The sequence below is a fragment of the Lissotriton vulgaris genome, chromosome 3_1 (assembly GCF_964263255.1).
Source record: "Lissotriton vulgaris chromosome 3_1, aLisVul1.2, whole genome shotgun sequence".
Classification (NCBI taxonomy): domain Eukaryota; kingdom Metazoa; phylum Chordata; class Amphibia; order Caudata; family Salamandridae; genus Lissotriton; species Lissotriton vulgaris.
The window spans coordinates 1,801,508,757-1,801,529,423 of record NC_141689.1 but is presented as its reverse complement, the minus strand read 5'-3'; the positions used below and the strand labels follow the sequence as shown (position 1 = coordinate 1,801,529,423).

Sequence of the window (20,667 nt, the reverse complement as noted above, 5' to 3'; positions counted from 1 at the left end):
GTCAATGCTTTTGAACCACATACATGAAAAGAAGGCATAAAACACAGGGAACAGGTCTTTACAGCTGACTCTGCCTGGTTAATAAGCTGCAGGATTAGAACAGACACTAGGGGTAAACTGAGCTTGGTATGGCAGACAAGTGCTTCACACAGTGATTAGTGTAATAAAAAGGCAGGCAGATGGGTGGGGAAAAGGCAAGCACAATAGAAGGCAGGGGAGTGGGAAGGGAGGGTAGATATGAAACGGAGGGGTAGAGGCGTGAAAGAGATAAGCAGCAACACATATAATGGAGATGGTAAAAGTAACATTACAGCTGCAACAAGCATAGAAAGGAGGCATAAAACAGTGGGAACATGCCTTTACAGCGAATTCATCGTGTGTTGTTTATACTTCATGCATACTAATAAGCATTGGATAAATCCGAGTGCCTTTCCTTTACATTCATTTGGTTAGGTATAGCACTGTGGAGGTCCTTCTACTTGTATCAACACTACAATGAAGGGTAAACATATAGTGTGCAGCTGAAGCACTAGACGGAGATCAAATGTTGGAGAAGAACTGCTTTGGATCTTGAAGTAGAAGTTAATTAAACTGCTGACCACAGAGGGGTGTGTCCTCCGGTCGCTACCTGTTTGCGATTCCTGATACGGTCGGCTTTGCAGTCTATTTGTATTGCACCACCTTGAAAAAGCACACAAACAAGCTGCAGATTGTAAAAGAAAGAAAGCAGACACGATTCAGACACTCAAAGTTGAAGACTGTGAAAAAAGTACTTCTGAAGTGAGATCACTTTTCTTCCCTTGTTGAGGAACTCAGTTGTGAAAGGAAAAAGCAAAGACTCTGGGCTGTGGGCGATTGACTGAAGCACAATGTGAGGGTTAGTGGATTCAAGCTCAGAAAATCATGCTGTACGGTTTATCAGCAGGGCAGAATGATGATAACCAATAAGAAGCAGTGACAGAGAGCAAGACTGGGCAAGCAATGAGGGACGTAAGGAGCAAGAAAGGCGGGGGAAGCAGCAGTGAGGAGGTGAGTGGGGGAGGATCAAGTAGCGAAGCAGGAGGGGGTTGTGGGACGGGAAAGCAACACTGGGATATTATGAAAAATAAAATCATCTCACTTTGAAGTCAGAGAAAGAAAAGTACACAGGTGTCCTTGAAAACAGCGACTGACATTTGACCTCGGCTTCTGAATGCTTCTGAATGTGGCAAGACAAGCTTTACAGGCCTGTTTACAGAAACAAAGCTCTTGGAAGAACACTGAATGAGACAACAACAATCTGAGAAAGGAGCGAGTAAAAACAATAGTGCTTGTGTTTAGTGCTCATGCACAAAGAACAAACTAGGTCCTAAAATGTTCATAAAATGGGAGCAGTGTATTGATACTAGTACTTGGCCCATGCTCTTGGTGAGGGGTAAACACAAGAAGAGGCATGACACACGCATGTCATGGACAAAAGAGGGGAGAAAAAAAATATGAGACGATGGAGACAGCAAATGGGAAGCTTATGTGCGGGCTGAAGCCCACATATTGAATACAACAGTCTCTTGGAGACAGCGTATGCGCTGTCCAGCTGAGACCTCAAATTAACTACTTCTTAAACTGGGCACAGAATAACTTGAGATCTCTGGTACTGGAGAACTACTCACAACTGAAAATTTCCAACAGAACTAAAAGCCCTCATCCAAGCCCAAGAAACCTTTGATTTGTCTAAGTTTATTTACATGCACTGATTGCACTTCACTTGATTGAGCATAAACAACAACCAGGGAGTATTCATTTTAGTATTTGTTGGAAAAGTAGTTGAAAATGCAGTTAATTTATCAAGGCAACTAACTGCTCTTGACTTGTCAATCATTTCTTCAATACAGAAGGCAAATGTGTTTGTCATCAACATATAATTATGACTAACAAGATTAAGGAAACTTGATGAACCAATTCAGAAATGGCAAGTGAGAAAAATCGGTAATCTGTTCCTGTATAGTTACTCCTAGCTATGGAGCAAATATCCGACTTGTCATAGTACCACAAAGGATTCCACTAGTACACCAAAGAGTTCCACAAGGAATTGGGATACACAGCCCCTGGAGGTGGCCTGAAGGCAAAGATTCAAACAAGGTGTTTCTTATATTAGGACTATGGGTCCGATCTAGATCTTGGTGGCCGGGTTACTCCATCACAACGGTAGCAGATATCTGCCTGCCTAAATATAAATCCCATAGGTTTCTCATAGGAAACCCGATTTCCACACATTATCATTTGTTTATTTTAGTTTTTTAGTTTTTTTCCTCATTTGCCTCCAACACCAGCGCACTTGGAGATCAGAAGGTCGCCACTGTTACTCACTTAAGAGAAGTAGGCCTTTAGGGTAGCACCCCTCCTCTCTGTCGCCCGCCTACCAGTGGCAAACCAACTTCCTTCCTGTTGCTGACCTCTTGTTGTCAATGAAAGGGTGGTCGCGCTCTCTACTGATTACTTGGAACCGAATACTGTTGCCGAAGGCCCACCTTAGATCGAAACTGGGGCCCCAGAGGATGTAGCGAGACCCAGCACAGTCTGAGAGCTTCCCATGAGGCTTAATCATAGGATAAGAGGGTTTGATGGATAGTCTTTTCAAAACATAACAGTAATAGCTATCTAAACTAAAGTCCAATTTAACAGGCAATCCCAAATGGCGCTCTTCTTACTGTTTTTCAATTTGGCCAAATCGGTCTTAGATGTTTTATACAAGGAGGATAGCCAGTCCGAGTGTGTGGGGGGTAAGGCCTCAGCCCATCTCTTGCATATTTCTCGTCTGGCCAGCAATATAGCAAAAAAAAAAAGAAAACCTCTTAGGGCCTGTGATTTCACCTTATATGCCAAAAATAATAAGCCTGAGGGAAATTTGTACTGGGTATCCCAAGATATTCGTTAAGGAGTGCCAGACTTTTTCCCAGAATTCAGAAATGGCTGGGCAAGCCCAGAACATATGTATATCTGGGGCATTTTCCATGTCACATTTTTTGCATCTAGCAGGTGGGCCAATGGTCATTTTAGAAAGTCTTGCAGGGGATAGATAAGCCCTATGTGTGGAGAAGTAATGGTTTCTTCTCAACCAAGCTGGCTTTACGACTGAGAACAAGGTGCTATAATACGTTTGCCACAGATCTACCCAATCTGTCTTCGGGATGGATTCTCCCCGCAACTCATCGGCTAATCTAAAATCCCCATCTATGGCCTCTTCAATTGCCCAGTAAAAGAAACCTCTTTCTTCCCTGCTAGCTTCTTTACTAAATGTTCTTCCAGAGTGTTCCCCAGACCTTTTGTACACATTATCATTTGTGTGCTATATATTTTTATTAGTAAAACTGTCTGTAAATTTAGTGGTTATTTCAATGGAAAATGTGCTGTCACTAAATGACAACGCACTACCACGCAACACTTTAGCTATATTCGAAATTGCCCCACCTCATGTCCATTAAAGGTAGGTGGGTCGCGAAGGTTTGTTGTTCGAAAAAGAGGATTGAAGTTCAAAAAGGTTTGGGAACCACTGGCATAGTGGGCAGATTAATCACACCAGAGATGTGTGTGTACCCTCTGGGCCCCAAGTTTAAATCCCATCAAGGTTGACTCAAGCCTTTCTCACTTCAAGGATTGATCAAATAAGCACGGTTGAGTGGGATGATCGTAAAAACGTTATTCATGGCCTTCATATTGTTAAATCTGGCAAGTAGGGGGAGGAGCCAAGATGGCCACCGGAGCGGACGTGTGAGCTCTCGGCTCCGCCGGCCCTTGAATCCTGCGCCGTCATCCTGCCTAAAATCCTGATGCAAATCCCCTTCGGGATGTGCGGTGAAGTGCGCTGACTTGGCCAGCGCTCCTCCGGATCCTCTGCCTGCCTGGTGTCCGAAAATATCCTGCTTTTGCCTGCCGGCCCTGGACCCCAGCTTGTGTGCTGTGCACCGCCGGACCTCCGAGGCTTTGTTCTGCCCGGGCTGCTCGTTTGGAGCCGGGGAGTGGGGACGCTGCCACGGCTCGTGCGGCAGCTTGTCCTGCACAGCCTGCCGAGGCTTCACCGTGCATTGGAATTGCAGCGCGATCACTTGGCACGGTCGCGTTGGGTAACACGCTCCTTCGTGAAGCTGACGGTGGGCTGCCTTTACTCCATCGCTGCTCCTGCCTGGCACCGGCGAGCTCCCCCCGCCCCCACCGACCTGATTGACGACCACTGCTGATACGGTCCCGCACGGACCTTGGCTGGCGGCGAGACGGACCGGAGCCGTGAGTTCTCATCGATTATCGGCGGTGCCTCCGGGGACCCCCCACCCCCCCCCCGGTTTAGCGCTATATCGTGGACAAGATGGCGACGCCTGTCCCCCTGTATCGTGAGGAAGATGGCCCGTCCTCGCTTGGTGACCGCGAGTCCATGGACACACAGGGGGTCAGGTTGCGTTCACCCTCCTCCGACCTGGAATTCAGGGAACAGCAGCCTGCGTGTTCACTTAGGGATGTTCTGGCCGCTCTGTGTGACCTGAGATCGGCGCTAGAACGTGGATATGCCACTCTGGGCGTGCAGCTTGACACCATTGTGTCCGACTTGAGGCGGGAGTGGAAGATCTGTCCCCCGCAACGACCGGACCCCCCCGTATGGTTGGCTGACTGGGATACAGTGTCCTCGAGGGTTCGTACTAATGTTGCTACTGTTTCTGCCACAACTTGCAGCACGTCGAAGCCACCGGTCGGACCGGCTGACGATACTTTGTTTCCCTCCCGCCCTGTGTCTGACATTCAGCCTTGCCTGGTATCGCTATTGTACCGGGCGCTAAGAACGTGGCCTCACGCCCATTTGCCTGCTTTGCCTTTGAGACTTCCACCCCTTCCAATGTGGATCTTTTATCAACTAAATGTGTCGGAGTGTCTCTCGGCTGGGGACAGTGGACTTCCTGGAGGCTGGCGACGTCCATCTTGCGTTTGTGTCCCTCCCCCTTTCCCAGTGGAGCCATCTTGTTCCTTTGTTCTTGTGGATGTCGGCTTCTCGGGGGGGTGGGAGTAGGGGGCCATCCGCGTTCGGGCCAGGGCTAGGCTACCCCCTTGGGGGACTTGATGTATCGGCGGGTGGGGACTGGAGTGGGACTGTTTATTGCTTGACTTGTATGCTTATTTGAAGTGCTTCACCCCAGCCACAGTACTGTTTGCTATTCTGATTGTAATGATGAGACTTGGGGTGGCAGAGATTGGTGGGGCTGGCGGAGACCGAGAGTACGTGAAACTGACCTCTTCCCGACTTGCTTTTTCTCCGGGTGTTATAGATTAGAGTGCTCTTCTCCCACTCCTTATATACATATGTTATAATTTTTCCCTTGTCTCTCCTCTGTGTGAGGAAATGTGTGGACCACCCGCAGACTACACACTGAATCTTCCGGCTGGCTGGGTACTATTAGGTAGCGCTTAGCTTTCGCTCTTGACGCCTCCTTAGCGATACTGCATTATGGTTCACGGCACGATCGAAGCCTCCCTTGACTATCCTGATCTCTGGCGAGCCGTCGGCTCTGTTAATTCTCTGGGGTGTTTGACCTGCCGATAACAACTATTGGGACGGGGGGTTGCCGGTAACGGGTGGCGTCCATTTTAACTCGTTGCTTTCCATTGTCCGGGACGGCCATCTTAGTTGCCGGCTGCCCCCGGCTTCACATTGTTGCACCTCTGATGGTTTCTTCTTGCACGACCGCAGTATTAATATCCTCTTGCTGGTCTTCGCTGTTGGGGCCTTGGTCCTGGGTGACCCGGGGGTCTGGAGGTGGGCTATTTGTTTATATCGGTTGTGAGGTCTTTTATTTTTGGAGCTCCGTTTGGGGTATTAACCATTGTTTGACTCGCTAGTTTAGCGAGCTTGATAATTGTTGGCTCCTCCCCACCTTTTTCATTATTGGGGGGTTTTAGACTAGTTTGTACACTTGTCTTCCTCCCTATATGTCGAGTGTGATGCTTTTCTTTTCTGCTGTTCTTCTGATCTTGGCTTTTACTTTCTCTTTTTCCTTTTTCTCTTTTCTCTTTTTCACTACATTTCGGGTTTATGGGGCGACAGACACTCTGCTGGGGGGGGGTATGCCATAGCCTCTGCATGTGTGTAGGGTGGGGGGGTACGTTTTAGTTTCGTTGATTTCTATGGTATCTATTTATGTCCTTTTTATAATTTTTTCTTTTCTTGATCTGGGTCTGTCATGAGGGTTCTAAGGAGCGGGTAGCGCTGTGGGCGGTAGGTCGATGTGGACTGATGCTTCTGTTGTTGGGAATTGTGCCGCCAAACTGTTGGGTGTTTTCAATATTACCATGTTTATTGCTGCCTGTATGTACTGTAAGCGGACTGTATGGACTCAGTTCTCCTTGATTTAATTTTTTCGCTTTAGGTTTTAAAACTTTTAAAATTAACCTTCACTGCTCCTCCTCCTTGGCGGCATGATTCAATATTGTGTAATTGCTATTCTTTGTTGCTGCACTGCCTGATACCGCTGGGGGGGCCTAAATTGTTTGCTTTCGTGCTCAATTGTTTCGTGGCCGGCCTGACGGTTGTAGGCCCGTATTTGTCCTTCCCTTTCATGCACAATAAAGGTTTTCAAAAAATTTATTTAAAAAAAAAAAAATCTGGCAAGTAAATGCGGAATAAAAATATATATTGTATTGTTGTCTGTGTTGACAAGATATCTGGTCTAAGCCTCTGAGCAACTCCTATCCAGAATTAGATTTGAGGTAGGATGGTAGGCCCAGCCTTTTGTGGAATAATTACGGGGGTTGGAACTGAAAAGCGAAATATAGCCACGACTAGCTGGGGGCTGAATTTGAGGGCAGCAAATTAGAACCATCATGACGACTTCAGATTTAAGATAAAGAAAGACAATCTTCTTAAAATATAGATAGCTACCACCTGTCTCCACTTCATAGCATTGTACCAGTAATTAATGTTGCATAATGTGATGTCGGTTAACATACTGACTCAGGAGAGATGACAGATTTGGCCAAACATTTAAGGATTTAACATGCTAACATGTAAATTACAAATCAATGTCTGCAACCATGCACACGATTCCCCGAACCATATGAAGTGCATGAACATGGAAATACCGAGTGCTGAGTGACAGCTTGAAATCTTTCACACCGTTGATAGAAGCAGAAATGAGACACCTACTCTCTCTGATGCAGCTTAAAGATATCTGGAGCAACAGCAACATCTAGGCCTGAAGAAAGGTGGGGATGTTGCACTCTGAATCAACCCTGTGTCAACAAATCTCTAGGGAAGGATACTTGCTACCTGAACACCAGGAGATTCGGACAAGGTCACAAAATAAGGGGTCCTTGTTTATTTATGGTCCACGTTGCTTAAGGAGAGCAGCAACGATTGACATTGTCTAAGGTTTCTAAAACACTCCAAATTATTTTAAGCTAACAAAAAACAATTGCCTGATTAGGGAAACTCATGAGCTTCATTATGTCCAAAATTAAACACTGCACGTTCTGGTACATGAAGTTCTCAATGGATAATCAGCTAAATAAAACTATAAACCCTAGAATACAAAGTAACCCTCCATTTTCATGGCTCACTGACAAATATTGCATTACATCTTAAATGTAGTTTCAGTGTCACCATCTGCAACCATTTCATGCACTTCTTTGTACTTTGCTGAGCACTAGTTGTATTGGTTTGTAAACTTTGCTCTGACACGAGATGAAATTGGTAACTAAGTGATCAACATCCATCCATTTGAAATTGGTGGAGCTTTTCTGATATTAAAGAGGCAAAGATTCAGGTTAATTTAAAGTGTCAGCAAGATAGATCAGACGTAAGGCCAATGCTGCAGAGATCAAGGAGAAACATGGCGGTTAAAGACTGAAATTCCAGGGAGAATGTGGCTATTTAGATTTTTTTCAATACAGGTAAAATGAGTGCCTTGATTCTAATTCCCTTTACTACTCACTCATTCGACCTTCCCTTACCCTGCCTCAAATCAGGCTTACCCACACACATTTATCGCCTGCTGGCAGCAGGTAGTAAACGTGTGAATTAAACCCCTGGGAATAGGGAATATGATGTGGAATCCTGCACTGTAATCCGTACCTGCAGTTATTTCCCATGCTGAGAGGTCTAACTAGTAATAGGTGGAATGCCACGTGGAAATACCGGCCAGTAATAGTAATTTAACCCACCAGAATCCACCTCACGAAATTAAGACTAACTGATAATAAGGACCTAAGCAAATAACTTGAGTACATAAATGAACACTGTAAGCACACTCTTTCTAAAGATCAGGCAGGTACAAAGGAGGTTTCTAATAAGATTCAACACAGACACACTGTTTTTCACTGAGATCTGTAACAGCAAAGCGTAACAGTATACAGGATTTGTTTTGGCTTAAAATATCTATTTCATCCCAGGCACGTCATCAAAAGTTTGAAGATTTGGTTTCAAGTGCCAATCTCTTATCATGCTGCAAATCCATAAAAAGGGTTCGGAAGGCAGTCTTGAAAACATATCAATTCAAAGAAATATTTGTGTTGGTCTAAAACTGAATGAGAAATTATTGAGCAGCACATTTACAAAGAACAAGCAACTTTTTAAATGTGTTTGCAATTTTAATAGACAGGACTGGGAGGACAAGAGAGTGTATTGTGCAGACTGCTAGAGATTCTCATGGGCTCTCTAAGGGACAAGATTGTGAGGGAAAATTTACCTGTGATGTCCGGTGCGATGTTGTAGCCATCTTAAATGAGGGGATATCACGGACAATCCAAAGAAGCTTGCCTTTCACAATCTAGCTAATTTGTGATGTAAGAAAATCAATGAGACTGCCACATCATAATGTTAACCCATGCACCTATAATGCAGGGAATCTCCAGATTTCCAGGAAGTCATGCCGTATCGAGCTGACAATGCTGCTGATGGCCGAGGCAGTATAAAACATTGGCGGCAATTTAGAATAATAAACCACGGTAGTATTTGAAGGACGCCCAAGGAAAATACACATGAAATCAATACAACTCCACTGCAGTACACGTAAAGTGCATAGTCTGCTGCAATGGAACTACTTAACCCTTTCCATGCTCATGACGAGCTGAGCTCGTCATGAGGCACAGTGGAGCTGTGCTGATGACGAGCTGAGCTCGTCATGAAATGATGTAAATCTGAAGTCTTCAGCACCGGAGGGGAAAATGTGCAGCAGCGATGTGGTTAAGAAGCAAAGTAACACAAATGCTGGCCAGTCAAATGCCTGGGGAGAAGAATACCAACGTATGGGAAGAGCCAAAGCCCATTTCTCCATACTACTCCTTAAAACTCTTTTGGCCAAAAGCTAAAGAAGTCTCTAACCCAGTGTTTTCCAAACTGTGGGCCGCGGCCCATGCGAAAGCCCAAGCAAAAATTAAAGATGCCTTTATTTTGTACTCATCTTGTCACATTTGCGTGTGCTTCAAAGATAGAGATCAAATGTGTGGCTATGTCTTTCAACAAATTGCTACTTATTTGTTTTAATATGGGGATTGGCGATTACAAACTCCTCTCGCTTTGCCGTAAGAGAAAGTAAATTGAATTATGTGACAATAATGAATATAAAATATTATTAGCGGACTTGGAGATGAGAAATCTATTCTAATGTACTGAACTTTTTGGACTTCAACGACCATGGGGGTCAGCGTGAGTGTTTTTATCCAGGACTAATCACCGATCTAGCCCACCAATATATAGCGTGTTTTGTTTTTCGTTCGTCAATTTTGGACTAGTGAATGTGATCTGTGAAATACCATTTGTGATCCGAATGTATAATGTTAGTCATTGACAATTTTATTAGTATACTTTTATGATTCATTTCTTTTGAATCGAATAAAGTTATTTGAACTGAACTGAACTGACAATATTGTTAGGTTACAGGGAGTGTGAAAGGAAAGGTTGTATGATGTCATTTTTTTGTAACACACAATAATGTGTGAATATCTGTAAATGAACTGTGAACTTTCAGCAGTTAAGCAAGCAAAAATTAGGCACTTTTTGTAATGCTGAAGTGTGACGGCAACAAACTTTTTATTGAGATCAAAACCATTCAAGACACTTTAGTTGGTGATGCACAAATGATAAATACTCACTGAAACCCGACTTCCACATATTATCATTTGTGTGCAGTATAGCTTTATCGGAAAACTGTTTGTGAAAATCTAGTGGCCATTTCAATGGAAAATATGCGGTCTGTAAAGGATAGTGTGCTATCACACAATGCTTTAGTTATATAAAACAAAGAAACTTCACACTTCATGCCCATTAATCCTAGGTGAGTTGTGAACGTTTGTTGTTCTAATAATTGTGTTGCAGTTCTAAAAAGTTTAGGATGCACTGTCTAACCTAAAATAGTACTTTAATTCACATAAAACATATTAAACATAACATTGCAACTGTGCAAAATGAAAGGAAGACCTACTTGATCCCGGCTGAAGAGATCTAGGAAATATATCTCACAGTGTTAAACAATGCAAGACCCTTCTAGTGGTGTTTGTCAGAGATATGATCATGTAAAACACACTCCTAATGTATCTGTATTGGTGTTGCACCATGCAAAGCACTGTACAACTCGATATAAGGCAGGGTTTGCATTAACAATGCCTCCATCAGTTTTAAGCAATAGAATCGCTTTATAGGCTGCCTAACAACTGCTGCCCAAAAAATAGCCATACAGAAGAACATGAACAAAGCGGGCAGAATCAAAGTACTGGAGTCCCCTGACCAAAACAGAACACAAAGCGCAGCCCATTAGCACTTGACCAACAAGGTAACTTAGCAGGGCAGTCATAGGCTGACTAAGGGAGGTGATATAGGTTAGAAACTCGGCTCTTCCAAGTAGATAATACAACTTAATTAAAAAAGAGTGTGCACAGCTATTACTGAATGTAGCGGCCATCTCTGCCTGGCAGGATTTTACACTCATTTCAAAGGACGTGCCTGACAACCATGGATACTAACCAGCACAAATAGACACATTTTTCAAACGCCCTGTTGTCAAGAAGTTCTGCTTATCTAATAGGAGTGATTAACATTTTTTATTTCAAATCTACATATTCAATTCTCATTTAAAAAGCACACTAAACAACATAAAAACATGTTTGTCAAGAATAAATGGATAAAATGTTAGAGCACTTGCTTCTTCATGTGCATCGGATTCAATAAATCCATATATGTAAGATGGCCGCATATGTCTGCAGATAAGTGGAGCTTCTTTTAAATGGTCCAAAAGTCTCACAGTCTCCCCTCTCAAAATGGCAACTGCACGTGGTGGTGTGCCATCGCACATGCGCTCCTGGGACCCATCGTCTATTATAGCGGCTCCCACTGAATAACAGGGTGTAGGGGTAGAAAGGATCGTCTGGACTAGCTCTCAAGGTACTGTGAAAGAGCAGGGCTGGCAGAGAAACGGTTTGTGGTAAAAAAATGTTACTCTGAGGTTTACCCACAATGCAGCAGCTATGGGGGGAATTAAACAATTGGGATGGAGAGGGGCAAGAAGAAACAAGGATGAGGGCAGGTGCAACAGGGATGGGGCAGGTGGAGGGGGACGAAGCAACAGAAATGGGGGCAAGTGGTAAAGAAGCAACAGCAATGGGGTCGTGTGGGATGGAGAAAGATGCAACATGGATGGATGACAGAGTGAAAACACGAGCACTCCTATGGAGTGCTTAAACACAATTAAAAAGTAACTCTCCAAATGGTAGCAGCGGATAAGTACTTGGTCTATGCCCAAGGGGTTGGCCAAATTTAGGATGAGGCATGACATATGCATGGCATGGGCATACGGGAATGGAGGACACAAGAGCGCTGTTTAAGCGAAAAAATCATAAGCATATAGGCAGGCTGTAACCCACTCATTGTAAGCAACATGCCCCGAAGAGAGCACATGCGCTGTCTAGCCGACCCCTAAAAAAATCAAAACAAAAAAAAAAAAAAAGAGGATAAGATTTCCCAATGAATCTTCATTTCTCCAAGCGTGCACATGTACAGATACTTTAATGACGATGCTTTCAGGAGGGTGTATTGTTAATTGATTATGAAGACTTAGTGCAATGAAACCCCGCAGAAGTGGTAGTTCACCCGTATAAGATGAATACATGTAAACATAGTAATTTAAACTACTTTTCACTCAACAAGAAATAAATATAAATCGATTAAGAAAAAATAAATACACACACATGCAGAGGAAAACGCCAACACATACCATAAACTTGAAGCCCTATGTATGAATCAGCCTTTGTGTCTCTATTCAAATGGTCATGCTTTGCTTTGAAGTATTCTGCACTTCACGACGCTGGAATCGGCTCAAAGCCTTTCGAAGAAATCTAATCGATGTTAAATTGCTGACCGTCAAGCAGAGCACGATCTAGCATTGATGTGGCGTCAGCCTCCCACCCACGCTCCACACGCTGGTTAGTACTGACGCAACCAATCCGACTTTAAATGTGTATTGCCATTTTTCTCCACAGCATGTGGTCTGCACAAATCCTTGATGGCATCAACAAGCCCACTCGGTCTCTGGCATTTCTGTGCAGTGTTGAAAGCAGTTTGAACTACAGCAAGACCAGCACTAACAATGACTCGGGTCTAAGTATCCCCAAGCCCTCTCATCCGGAACTTGTGACTTCATATGTTAGTCCTGAGCTTGTGTGAGGCCTGTGGTTTCAGCACGACCACATGTTTATTCTGGAGAGAAAGACTCTGAGGTGAAGCATGAGCAGTGCGGCTCCCCAGGATCGGGACACTGCAAGATGATATGCGGAGTGCCCCAGAGGATGATGGGAATATGCAACAAACCAGCATGACCAGCTCGCTTGGAGTGAATATTGTGACTAGACGGTCAGCCATCTTTTTGGGAACACTTGTGAGCAAGAAAACCTTGACAAGAGGTGAATACAGGAAAACCCATTGTTTAAAAAAAAAAAAAAAAAGAGATTGCATTTAAGTGACACGCGCAGATGATTCAGAACACCGCCTACCCTCCCTACTAAACACACTTGACTCTCAGATATTTGACTACCTACATGCACTGGTAATAAAGAAAGCAATGCTACAGCAGGAGTGATGAGTTTAATAAAATATCTCTGTCCATGGGGCAGGTTGCTTCATAAATCTACTTGGCCCGTTACAAAATCGACTTGTCCTTTTTGTGCCATTTAGTGTAGTGACAAATTAGGACAGTAATCTCATAATATGAAAGCTCTGATATAGCCTCTCTGATTATGCCAAGGCTGATATCACAGCAGGGTTTGAATACTAGAAAATCCCTCATTTTGCCACCTTTCTGTAAATCTACATACCGGGGTTGAAGGTAGTGGTAAGTAATCGTTCCAAGATTGGAATACCCTTTTGAGTCTGTGCAAACCTACTAACTTGCACGTTTTAAGGGTTTTCACCATCTCTTCTCTAATATTTTCCCATACTGAGAAAGGCTGGAAGTTTACTCCTGACAATGGCAGATGTAAAACTTCCTTACAGATTTGGGGAAAAAGTGATTTGAGGGAAAGTGAACTTGCAAACGCTCAACAGATTTTCGCATGCGCAAATCTACACAGGCATGTTTGCTCGTGCGAAAATGCAGTTCACAAATATTTTCCAGGACTACGATTTCTGGATCTACTTCAGTAAATTCTTGCGAATTCATGAAAGCCTTAAATCTGCATTAATGCATGGACGTACAGCATGGGTGCACTTTTGAGATTTCTTGAATAATTGGGCCTCCAATTAGGTCTGGCGTTAACCAAGAACTTTTGTGTTTATTAAAATTCTCTCTCTCTCACTCTGCCTAGCCGTTGGCTTCGCTATGAGTGACAGCATTCTGCTCTTCACATTGAGCATATTGACACACAAAGTAGTTATGTTCAGTGCCAGGTACTAATGTGGCAATGTATGCTTTTTGAGACCAAAACTTGTTTTTCCCTTTTGTCAATTCTTTTTATAATGGAGGGCCCAGCAGCTCCCATCCCAATAAGGTTTTACAAAACCCATGCCAAAACAAAAGACATGCATCCACAAAACTAAAAGGCTGACCACCAATTTCAGACCTACTGACTTTGCCAATGCTGGTTTAGTTTGGTTTCCCATAATTTCATTCAAACTGGTTCCACTAATGTTCCATTAGGAATATTTCTTGGAAATACTAACATGCATCAACACATTTGATAAATGATGCTGCAAAGAAATGGTATCTAAAATTTTACAGTAGTTTAGCAAAAACAACTAGTTTTGTGAACATTTTATTTTGAAAGAAAAGAATCATCCATCTCACTTTAAAAGTTCTGCAAATATTTGCATCTAATCAGAGTGCATTCTGGGAGCATTATACATAGCCGCATACTGCTAAACTTTGAAGACGTGTGTACACATGTTTATACTGGAAGTAGTGCAGTCCGAGGTTACATTTCTTTAGAATGCTCACGTTAATAATAAAGGCTTTGTATTAATAAACCATAAATAAAAGTTCAAACAGCATTAACATATGAAAACAAAATTACCTTAACTGCAGACAAAGCCCTTGTCTGAACCATAATGTGGTACTGTAAACTGGCAGCCAAAGGATTTGTGCTACAGTGGGGTTGGTCCTACTTGTCCCAAGGAAAAAATACACATGAAAACTTGTTGCCCTTGACCCCAAACAATAAGTCCTGGAGGGCGCAAAGGTTACAGGGACAAATTCACTGAAAAAACAAAGGTTACCATCATCTTGTAGATAGAAAAAAAGAATACAGGGACGTTATAGTTGGGCTCCGATTTCATTTGTACAAAACCACTGAAATTCAGCAGTTATAGCTACCTGAGCTAACTATAATTTAAGCACCCACAATACACTACTTATGGCCTCTCATATTACATGACATGGTCAGTGACATCAAAGTTGACAACACTAATGAGATCTTAATTGACATCACTGATGACATCATCCCACAAGTGTGTTTCATAAACGTTTCTGAGACTTCAAGATGCATACTGAACTACAGCATAAGATATATTACTATTCTTTCTGTACTAGTAATTAGTCATAATATTTCTAACATAACCATATAGCAAAGAGAGCAAGCCGTGGGGCTGCAAAAGCATGATTTCACACCTATGGGCTGGGTACCCTCTATTCGCCCAGAATCAGTCTATTGTGGCTAGCTGAAAGGCCCAGTAGTGTAGACGAACATCCACCCTCTTCAAACAGGGGGAAGCAGCAGTACGCAAACAATACCCTAGGGGACTTCCGGTCCCAGTAACAGGTGGATATATGAGACTGTTATTCGCTAAAGAACTAGGGCGGTATAGCGTAGGGATAATGCTATATCACATATGGAAAGCGGAGGAGAGCCACCATTTTGAATAGGGCCCATACCCTGCAATCGACAGCTGCAGATAATATTATTCAGCCATATCTCACTGCATTCGAGCCACAAAGGGGACGATGGTAAGGTCCCAGTATCGTGGTTGGGACAGTCTGACTGTCATGCCCAGATAGTGGAAACCATCACCTGCTATCCGCAGCCAGGGATCAACCCACTCTCATGATGCCACTCCTCGGATAGGCAAAAGTGTAGATTTAGACCAATTGACCCTTAGGTCCGGGAACCGACTCGTAGATGTCCAAAATCTCTATAAGTCGCAGAAGGGTGCAACGGGGATCCTGAAGAAAAAGAAGCATGTTGTCAGCATATATCGAAACCCTATCTTCCTTGAGTGCATGCTCTATGTCGACTAGAAGCAGAATTACTTCACCCCTCAACGTGCCAGACCGGGCCAGGGCTATGTGAAGCCATGCAGGCAGTGGCAGGTATCCCTGAGTGGCATAAAGCCATTCTGGGCTGCATGCACTAATGAGCTGATCACTGCCCCCAAGAGGCTGGCCAAGACCTTAATAAGAATCTTCACTTCTAGGTTAGTAATGGATACGGGCAAGAGAGACCCATAGTCCTCTGGTGGCTTGAAGGCTTTCAAAATGACTGACAGTAGCCCCCCTCCGGTCGGAGGGAGGGAGTCGCTGAGGAGCACCACCACATATAGCACCATCATTGTGTATGAAAATGTTTCATACACATAGGGATTAAAAGTTACAAAAAAGCTGCATAGGAAATCCCTCAAGCTAGGCTGAGCTTATGGGCATGGACCTCCATTTACTACTGCATCGATGATCAGAGTTGCACCACCTCTACAGCATCTTCCTTCTCTACCTCTTTTCTAGCTTTATGGTCTCCCTTCCTTTGGCCTTAATACTAAGCATATTACTTGAAAGTTAGTAGACCTGACATAATCCTGGTCACCAAAATACTTGACTTGCTGGAGTTTGGAATGAAGCCATAACACCAACTACGTCTTCTGAATACTCAGTAAGCCACGACCAGTCCCCGGCCATCCGACGTCACAGTGGGCGTGGGCAGAGGAATTTGCAACACGGTCAAGGAGTCAATACTTAAAGTATGGCCGGGAGGAAGCTTGAGGCCCTCCTGATGTTTACATGCGGCCCATGGTCAACAGCAGTGCTGGACTACTACTTAATCGGCTCAGCACTATATGTTAAAAAGATGTTAGATAAATAGTCAAGCTTTTAGTTGAAGGTTAATTGATGTTGAAAAAGTAAATAACTAGGGATTCCTACACCGCTTAACTTTCGGTTCACCTTCATTTTCCAAAGACATCTTGCATTAAAAGTGTAAAAATATGATAAAAGACTTCAGAATTCAAAAAGTGTATTTCATTAACATGCAGAGCCATTTCACCTTAGTACATTAGATTAGACCTGTGCATTGAGAAGTATTTTTTGTTTAAGAAACATTAATTCCCAACCCACCCACCCCCACCCTGACAACAATGCCAATAGTGCTATTACACTTATTAGTAACACGTCAGTAATGTGCACTCTTTGGGTGGCCTGGGTTCTTATCATACATGAACAACACAATACTTTATTAAATCAAACACAGGAACAAATTTGTACAGCACCCATCGTGCAGTCATGTATTTCAAGTTCCTCTTATATATGACAACAAAGAACAAGCATTTGCAATGCAATAGGTCTCGCATTTACGCGAGTTTAAGCTACTTGCTTTGTAAATGACAATGCCTTTTAGTTAGGTTTTAGTTTTTAAAGCATAAATTAAAGGCATGGTGATTTACAATGCCAATAGCTTAAACTATCGCAAATGAGAGACCTATTGCATTGCAAATGCTTGTTCTTTTCTTCTAGCAGCACAATTAATTTTCTAGGAGTAGAATACAACACAAAATCTGGGAAAAATTCTATAGGAAGAATTTCTGCTCTTTTCTCCATAAATGTCCACTATTCTAGAAGAATCTGTTTTTGTTTGAGAATTACAAAATCGTTAACATCGGTGGCATTCTGAGTTTCCTCGTTTTTCATGACAATCTCCTCTGGAGAGTCCTTGAATTGTGGCTCAAGTGGCTGGTATGGAACGGGGAGTATACAAGATTGCGATCACTCATGAGAGGAAAGCCCCTTGCAGTGGCGTTTAACAGAGCTAATGCGATGTACAACGGCCCCTTTCCAAACGTCTGAACCAGAATCCACCATTCCGATGTGTCCATGCAAAAAAAGGAGAGCTCATTTGAGGGAAAATGTAGCGAGAGAGAATGGATGCATGTAAAGAAAGAGATTAAGGGAAAAGATGGATGGAGCGGGAATGGTTTAAACATATTGTCCGGACTGCTTTTGGTGAGGAGGGAGGGCTAAAACAAGTTTTTGAATATAAGGGCACACAGTTGACGGTTTCATCGACATTAAGAAAAGTGACATGGTAATGAAAAATATAAACATTATCATACAAGTTGACTTCTGCTAAAGACGCTATTGCTCAAATTTTTTATTGCACCCCTTACTGGAAAGGAACCTTTTGAGAATTTGACCTTGATGGCACAACTCCCTAGCAATACACTTTGAAAACATCAACATGTACTTTACTGGCAACAAAACGCTCTCCAGAAAGTACCCTCGAAAATTCAGATATCAGAGACGGATTTTTGTTTTTTGTGCATGCCGTAACACTTAGCTCCGCTTTTTGAAGCCACACAGCTGTCACAGCAGCACAGACTTACTGTGATATAAACATGAAGGTGGAGCGGACTGAATAATGTGTACCTGCACTTGAAAGCACGAACCAGTAATTGCCTAAGGTGATAAGTTCCTCTAATTCACACAAGGAACAAGGAAAGTGACTTAAGGAAGTCAGATCAGTGCGCCAAGTGAAAAAAAAGTAAACACATTAGTGAAGCCATAATTGGTGAAAAAGCTGTGTCACTATCCTTCTCAAATACACTGCGACAGTGAGCGCAGCGATTCATTAATATTGGTTGTGGTGTCATTTCTGTGGAGAATATGAGGGATCCACTTAGCGCCATTTACCTTAGCTCGTGCGAGCGACAGCGCACTGTCATAGGCAGAGCCTCCTCCTCACTTTATTCTTTAGATTTGATTGAAAGCTGTTCTACTGTTGTTAATCGAGTAAGGATTAAATTGCCTCTTGTTTAAAGCACAATATGCTAAAATTGCTTATGCAAAGGGAGGCTTGTGAAGGGGAGTATCTTTTCAAGAATGCTAGGGAGGTGAGTTGGTGGTGTCCTAGCAGGCAAAGAAGTGTATCCAAGACAAAAGGAACAACCATGCCACACCCCAATAAAAATACCTTTTGTGCCATCCACTACGTAGCAATGCTAATGTTACTAACAACCCAGTAAACGCTGAACGGAAAGCAAACAGATTCCTTATTAAAAGTCCTCATACGTCACAAAGATGGCGTCGGCCTGCCGAAATAGGCGGGAACATGTAAGCCCAATTAACAAATCACGCGCCAGCATTTAACATAAACGCTGACACAAGCCAATCAAAAATAAAGACGTGATTTAAAGCAATCTTCTCAAACCGTATTGATCCCAAAAGCCCTCGCATGTTGAGAGAAGCACATGCGCTGCTAACGCCAGGCGAGACCTAAAAAAGGGGGGAAAGTGAAATAAAACAATTGCCTAGGGTCACATAATTTGGTAAAGTGGGGAAGCCGTAATTAATCCCAAGATTTCAGGTTTCTCATTCTGCAATTAAGCCACTAGATTTGTAGGATTCACTTCCCCTGCACCCACCAAACCAGAAAACAATCACTGATGTACAGGGGTCCATTCCTTCTCAACTACCAAATGCAACGCGCTCTGTGCTGTTGGCCTGGCGGGCCGCATTGCGCCATACTCGCTGGACACGCAAGCTGACTCAATGCACACCCCTCTGGCAGAGTACTTGGCTCAGAGAGGTTAGTGGGCTGCAAGGTTTTGAATCATGGGACCTCATTGGAATCTCACAACTCTGGGATGTGTCGGCTAGCGGCCACAAGCGTTCCTTTCAGGACCTCCAGACCCGTTACCCCCTGCACCCCTCTCAATTCTACAAATATTTGCAATTGCGACATGCCCTCCACATGCATATCCTAGACGAAACCAGGCTCCCTGGGTATAGCCCCCAGAGGCACAGTCTATGCTGGGAGACTTAGGCAAAGGGTGTATTTCGCACATTTATCGAACTCTGGTCAACAACAACTTCACTACACTGGACAAGTTGAGAAACCAATAGGAAGAATGGGTGGGTCCACTCGACGAAGAGGACTGGCGCGATGCCCTCATGGCGCCCAAGACGGTCACCGTGTCAGCCAAACTCCGACTGATCCAACTATACTACTTACACGCTGCATACCTAACCCCCTTGCGCCTCCACCGAGCAGGCCGGTGCCCAGACGCATCTTGTTCAAGGTGTGGCCATGCTCCGGCTGACTTTTTCGATATGGTCTGGTGATGCCCCAGCCTGGCGCAATTCTGGGGTAATATTAAAGAGGAGCTCACAGAAGTCCTGGTATGGGTAGTCCCTCACAACCCATGTAACTCTTTGCTGGGGATCACAAATGGGCTGGATGGGTCCAGAAACTGAAAAGTTTTTTTCAACACAGCCATGATAGTAGCCAAACGAGATATAGCGGCAATGTGGAAATGTACAGACCCACCCTGCTTGGGGAAATGGCGAAGAGGGGCAGACTAGTGCGTGACCCAATAAAAAACCTTGTACGAGGCTGTCAAAATAAGTACCGTAGGGTGTGGAGAAAATGGCTGGGTACTGTGGAATAATCAAAGTACTCTGTTAAATTATTTTACGTGTGTGTACCTTCAGAGGTCGGGACCTATGAGATGTTATCCTCCTGTAAATGGTAATGATTCATCATCTTCCGTTTCTAATGCTGATTTGACGATGTTTTTCAAAACAATAACATTGATTATCAAAAGATATATATAATTAACCACCAGCAGGAAATCAGAACAATAAGAAGTCTAAGGATGCAAAACCTTCTAAGTCAAGAAAGAATCTATGATGAGTCATTTCCATTCCAGATCTAGAAGAAGGCGGCAACACTTTACGGTTTGCCCAAAAAAATCCATAAATATCATTCCAACATTTGAAGAGTATACTTCTCAAATTAAAATGAACAAGGAACGTTCATTACTTCTACATTTTGTAAATTTGCCGATTAAGACATTTGGAGGTATCATACTGATGCAATAAATTAAATAAATACATTAAGAAAACAAATAATTGAGTGCGGCCGCTATAGTTAAAATGGGCGCGCTATAATTTAAATATATATACAATAGTA

At 43.3% G+C, this 20,667-nt stretch overlaps 1 protein-coding gene across 1 annotated transcript in view; it reads right to left on the bottom strand.

Moving 5' to 3' along the window:
* The window catches only part of RNF150 (ring finger protein 150), a 327,496-nt gene that overhangs the window by 247,252 nt on the left and 59,577 nt on the right, over positions 1-20,667 (bottom strand). The gene's annotated exons all lie outside the window — the stretch shown is intronic.